Genomic DNA, 6,758 nt, shown 5'->3' with positions numbered 1-6,758 from the left:
TGGCTCTCAGGATTCGGGAGAAAATCGGGAGATGGATCTCAGGATTTGGTAGAATTTCCAGTTTTTTATATTTTGTATTGAGTTTTTGGAGGTGTTCGAGCGATTTGAGTATAAAGTACCACATTCCAAATTTGGAGTGCAGATTTACTGGAGCCAGCTGCAATTCCGCAAAGAAAATTCAGCAATCAACGTTGTCAAACCTGACAAAAGGAAGCAGCTACAAGATTGAAATATATTTAATTTTAAAACTACGTGAAGTTATATTTCATTCATTCTCTAAAGCTGTTAAATTAAGACATTTTTCTTCATAGACCCTTACTTTTTATGGCCCTTTAAGATTCCAAACGACGACCCACTAAGTTCAGGGCTGGGATACCAAACCCTGACGAATAAGGGACACAAGGTCTTTGACCATTGATTCTGAGTTACGTGGATAATTTTTTCTTTACCATCATTCTCAGAGGTATTCACAAATGATAAAGTGAAAACTCTAAGTCGTAGCTCATTAGTATTGATATAACTGAAAAAAAGTATAAGAAATAGCAAAACCTTCAGATACATATACCACATTAAATTCATAATCTGTGTCTATTGCATGGCTTTTTAGCTGTGCTGGTAATTCATCTGTGCTAGGATATGGTACTAACTCCCTTTTTGTCTCTTTCTGAGGGGCTGGTCAACCGTCAGTGTGTCTGCTGTAACTCCGTCTCGTTTCATTTCAAGTTTCGTCTGAATTGTGGACGCCAAAGTTACTGTTACCAAATGATTCCTTCTGCCTGTCATTACTTCTGGAGTAAGCTGAACAGTCTTTCTGAAGCTACGTTCGAAAATGGCAATGAAAACAGATATTGCACAAACTTTACTAAGTTTGGTTTCCATAGTGGTCCCTTGCACTCAAAGCCTATTTCGAATAGTCCACGGCTGTCAGAGTCCCTGTTTTATCATCATTGACACTATCAGAATGTTTCCGTCATTCTTTATCAGTCGCACTTTTTGACTTTTTGTACTCGTTTTTAGCCTTTCCTCGCAATTGTATCTTTCGTAACATACCGACAGGCCTTGGCGGACTATATTCGTCACTTTCTGCTTACCCAGTCTTTCTTTATCAGTAAAATTCTTATGCGGCATATTTTTTCATGAATGGGACTAAATTGTCAACCAACAAAAATCATAAATTTTTTTCAAAATGCAGCAAATATCGTCTCTGTTTCTTGCGTTGGATCAGTTGAAGCAAATCCCTTTGGTGCTACCAAGCACCTGCAGACATATTCTAATTTTTGTCATATTTCTTGAAATTTGTAGTAATTGTTGATCCTTTCGAACCTAATGAATCAGCTGAATGAGGACCCACATAGTGCTGGTTCCCATTTTCTTGGTTCAAGCCAAGAACTGTGATTAGTTTATGAATTGAAAATAATTAGTTAATTACAAACCTTGAAGGTGTTTAAATGATCAAAAACAGAAAACAAATGCAACCACTGTGAAATGAATAATGGACAATGTTCATACCTATGCCGATAAATTCAAGTCGCAGTGCCCCAATTACCTGGGACGTTAGGAATAGTCCCTAAAAGACCACAGGCAACGGACAGGTAAAAAAAATAGAAAAGAATGACCAAACAGTAAACTGTTTCGGGGATTAAGTTTTCTGGATATTTTCGGGAGATTCGGTATCTTCTTTTTTTGTCGGGAGATTGATTAGAAATTCGGTAGATCTCCCGAAAAATCGGGAGAAGGGAAAACACTGCTTGGAACACATAGCTGATTTCGGGAACTGATTTCAGCAAGGGTGTATTCCAGGTCCAGTGATTCTAATTAATGATGCTACGAGGCTTAGTGACGGTTTTTCGGTGATTAATCATCATTAATTACGTTCTAGACAAGGAATATACTAGGGCTGTAGAGCTTTAGGCATGTAATTCATCGTATTTAATGATTATCGTAAATTAATCGTAATTAATAATGATTAATCACCGAAAAACGTCACTAAGCACCGCCTCTTAGCATCATTAATTATAATCACTTGATGTGGTATATACCCTTGCTGAAATCGGTTCTCGAAATCAGCTACGTGTGCCTAGCCCTTAAGGTAATATATTATAGTTACTCACCTTGGTATTTTAATAACCTTGTGTGTTTTATAACTGGTAATATACAGTTTTAATTCCCCCAAGATTTCAACGTTCCCATGTTTTGATTTTCTCTGTCGCTGTTGGCGTTGGGCAGTTGCCAAATAATTCTCTTTTGGACAAATTTGAAAATCCAGCAAAAAACCACAAAACATAATTTTTGAGCCCGCCTAAGAAGCCGCCAAAGAAGGGAAATCTGGCTATAGGAACAGGATAGGACATAGTAAGTCCGTTCCAATCTTCTTTTCGCTCTGTATCAAGAACCCCCCTTCCTTAACAAGAACATTTGAAACCCCCCTTCCTCCCCTGAATCCGAATCTGATTCCTTCAGAATCTTTTCATCAGATTTCATGGATAAAACCATGATAACTGTTAGAAAAATATTAAAATTGAGGTTATTCCCCCATCTTATGATGTTATTTCTAACTCAAAATCCCCCACCGATGACTTTCAAGAAGTTCTCCCTCGGAATCCCAAGAAAGTAAAAACATTTCTCCAGTAAAACCCCTCAATTTCAAGCCCAAGAAAGACCACAATATCTTCCCCCCAACTATACTTGGAGATTTCTGCCGAGCCACGTTTTATTGTCAAAGATATTGCCCAAATCAGATTGACGATTTTCAAAATAATTAAATTAGAATTCTCATTAAATATTTATAAAAATCACGCAATTTTAATCTCTCTTAAGCATAAAGCAGCATCTAAAAAACTTCTCATAACTAATAATCTTTTAAGTATGTCTATCAAGTGTGGTTATTGGTCTCCTCCCAAAAAGGTGACCAAAATCGTTATTTACAATGTCCCAACAGACATAGCCCTACAAGAGCTGGCCTAACAAATAGCCGAGGGAAACCTATATCAGTGTCAATTGTCTCTAGAGTAGGTAAACTTGATACTACAGGCAAAATCATCAGCAAATCATTCCAATTTGGTTTGAACGAAGAGGTAAATCTGAATCAACCTTTGCTGTTGTTTGGCCAAAGAAAAACTTTCAAAGCCTACCAAATGAAGCCTATTCAATGCCATAAATGTTCAAAGCTAGTGCATATAGCTAAATTTTGCTCTTCAAATACTATAACCTATGCAAAGTTTGATAACCAGCATAATGAGGATGCTACCTAACCCAACGAAGAACCCAAATGTATAAACTGCAAAGGCCCTCATAGATTGGGTAATAAGTCCAAATGTCCATCATACAAACAAAGAGCTGTCGCTCTAAAAAGCACCAAAGAAAGGTCAATTCCTTACACTTTTGCCGCTATGGAGTCTGGAGCAACACAAAGTCAAGTCTCAAACACACGGAGTAGATCAGAACCTCAGGTACCTATTTCCATTGGTGTCGATCAATCGTGTTCCCCCCCCCCCCCCAAGCAGCCTGCACTCCACATCGCTCCATTCACCAAGCCTTGAGGAAAACAAAAATAGGAAAATTCTAAACCCAGATAAAGGGTAAATCTCCCCTTTGCATCAACGGTAACCATTATCCCTCATTAATACCGCCATCGAGGAATGAATATAGGCAAGAAGCGTCAAACCAATCCCCTAATAATGAAAACCACTTATCTGATATATACCTCTATGCTCAACACATTAGCCCTGGAAAAAGTCATCCTACCACCCCAGCAGAAGTCAGATATTGCCAGAGAGATAGCCTCAACCTATCTCTCAAAAGAAATACTTGCCCAGGCTGAAGCTCGCTTCACCCAAATTATGAATAAGTACCAACCATCCTGTTCGGCTCAGATAAAAAAAACTTGCCACTGACAGGGGGCTGGCTGCCCAACCATTTGTTCCGCTGTGTTCGTTTCTTCTTCTTTCCAATAATTTACAAAATTCAACCAATATTTTTTACAGCTCAAATGAGTCACAACGTAACTTAAGAAAGGATAAAGTATTAACAAGTATTCATACCAGAGAACCTTTGAATAGTTCCACTGTCCAATTTTGCGAATCGGAACTCGAAAATCCAGGCTGTCCGAATAATATGGTTAAATCCCACTATCTAGGGCAATAACGGGAGAAAAGTTGATATGGCTAAGGCACGTACTGTGGGTGAAAGATGTCGGATTACCAAAGATTGTTCTTTTCTGCCAATCGCCTAGGGTTAAACGAAAATCAGATCTTCCGCGGCAGGGGTGGAAGACGTCGTAAAGTAGGATTTAAGGGGAAAGGGAACTTCTTGGGAGGGTGTAGGGGGGCTTTGAATAGATAACGACGGAGGAGGAGTGCCTGTAGCTGTGGTGGTCTCAGGCGGCTTGGTGCTGCGATGTTTTTAGTAGTAGTGGTAAAAGAGCAAACATAGCAGTTTCATCTGACTTTGATTTGTTTTTTTTATTTCACTTGTATTTGAGTCGGGAGGGGCTGCTTTAAAGTATTATTCACCGGGCACCACCAAATCCAGGAAAGGTTCTTCATTGAGGAGGGGGTTGCCGTAAATATTATTGATCACATCTGAAGGAAAAATTCCAACAAAATAAAAGTAGTACTATAATTTTTTTTTCCAAATATCATGGTCGTTTTTTCAGCAATGCAGCCGCCCTTGAGGGTTGTCGGTATAATTCTGGATATATAAAAAACTAGAACAAAGAATTTGTTACTACATAATTTGTGTAATGGGGGGGGGGGTATTTTGATTAACGGGGGGTGGTGAAAAATGAACGCGCCACTCCCTATGGGAGAAAATAAAAATAGATTAAAGTATCAGGTTAGAATTGTTTTGTAGGGTGATTACTTTGGGTTGGGGAGTCGATTGTCCAAATGCGTGACCATGCTCCCTAGTGTCGTCCTTTAACTAAATTTCTCTAATTGCTATATAGGTATCAGATTCCTTAGGAGCGTACCAATGGAGACAATTGAACTTGTTATCTACTTTGCGGTGAGATACAGGCATATAAGAAAAAAAACACAAATAGAAACGTAATGGGTTTATTGAGACTTGCATTTCAGGTCTATAGCAATAGACGAATATGAGCAAAACTTCAATTCAATCGGGCTAACAGTCAGAATGATAATTTCATAATGGATCGCAGAATGGTTGTGACATAATGACAATGACACAAAAACACTTTTCATCACTATATAACGCGAGTCCTGATTCTGTGCTCTAAGAGCTATTTCACGATTGACCCAACTCCTGTGGAGGGCCCGCTACTTTATCATTATGTTGACAAACTAAAATCATTATGCTAACTAACCGTCCAATAATTTATTTTCAATATTTTGATCATTAAACATTCACATTCCTACTATAACTTGAAACTTCCTATGAAACTTTGTATAAAACATTGTCTCATGATTTTTTTGTCAAGTATTTTCGGGAAATTCAAAACTATCTTATTTGATTAATACCCTCATTCGACCGGCAGCTTTTTCCACATTTCATATCTGTCGGTCTGTAAAACAAAATGTGTGGAACACTGCAAAGCCTTATAAAGTACTCTGGAATTCATCGAACTCTTTTGCGAATGTAACCATCTTTTTTTTTGTACATTAAATTGGTGTTTGGCTGAGAATAAAATGTGGTTTTTCTTTTGTTGATTAAGAATTTAGACTCAAATTTGAAATGGCATTTAAACTCAATTAGGGGGAGTTTAATTTCTATCGGAAGTATTTTTAGAAGGAAACAATTTTTTTATATTTTAAATATATATCACATATTACTCACGGTACATATTACCCTTCCCATTATTTAATGACGTCCGGTCATTAGGATTTGCTTGGCCTTGGGTTTTAGAAATATTCACGATTTACTTACTATTTGTCCTGCATAATTTTAATTGACATTATATTAATTTATACTTTTATTTACTCTTAATCAGGAGTGCTTAAAAAAGTTTTTTCTGTATATGAACGATTTAAAACATGCAATATTATGTTCACCACGTTCACTGGTAAACATCAAAACACTTTCACTGGGTATCTTTGTTATATAATACTAATGATAAAGTTATCGGAATTGTTATACATGCAGATTCGCATCTATTTCACTATATTACGTGTCCTTATCGTACTCACTCATCCTGTTATTGGTTATTGTCTATCACTATTTTCGTCTTCTATAAAAATGTTAAAACACTGACAGTACAGTTTCTTCACAAAATTTTTCGAACATGGCTGTGTTCATCTTGGACAAATATTTCTCTAATTTGTCAAACGGGAATTGATACTTCAAGGTACAGAATTGTGGAATTTTGATGTCAGAGTTCATTCTCACCCGCTGTCTTTGGATAGTTCATAAGATGTTTTATTGTTAAGGGGCTGAACACTAGGATCACGTTGTTTGTAGATGGGTTGATTTACCTATCAGCATTTCATTCTGGTTTACTTTAAAGCGTATAGAGAATGTGTTTCTTGTATAAAATTGTTCGTTGGTGCACTGAGAGATAATATTTCTCGTATAAAATTGTTCGTGCATGGCTTGTATTTATGGACTTTGCCGTTATTCCTTGATTAATCACAGGGGGATTGATGTTTGCATTTGGAATGGGTCGACATCAAATTTTAATTTCTCCTTCAATATATCGTCTTTAACTTGTGGGAAGAGTATATTGTCACTCAGGGGTTAGTCACTGGGGCTACTTTTGGCTTCTATAATTCAATGGTTGGTCTTTCGGTTCATTCTTCGTAAAC

This window comes from Artemia sp. Qi Xiang Cuo, chromosome 13 (genome assembly GCF_049724085.1).
Source record: "Artemia sp. Qi Xiang Cuo chromosome 13, ASM4972408v1, whole genome shotgun sequence".
Classification (NCBI taxonomy): domain Eukaryota; kingdom Metazoa; phylum Arthropoda; class Branchiopoda; order Anostraca; family Artemiidae; genus Artemia; species Artemia sp. Qi Xiang Cuo.
Note: the sequence above shows the minus strand (reverse complement) of the source record.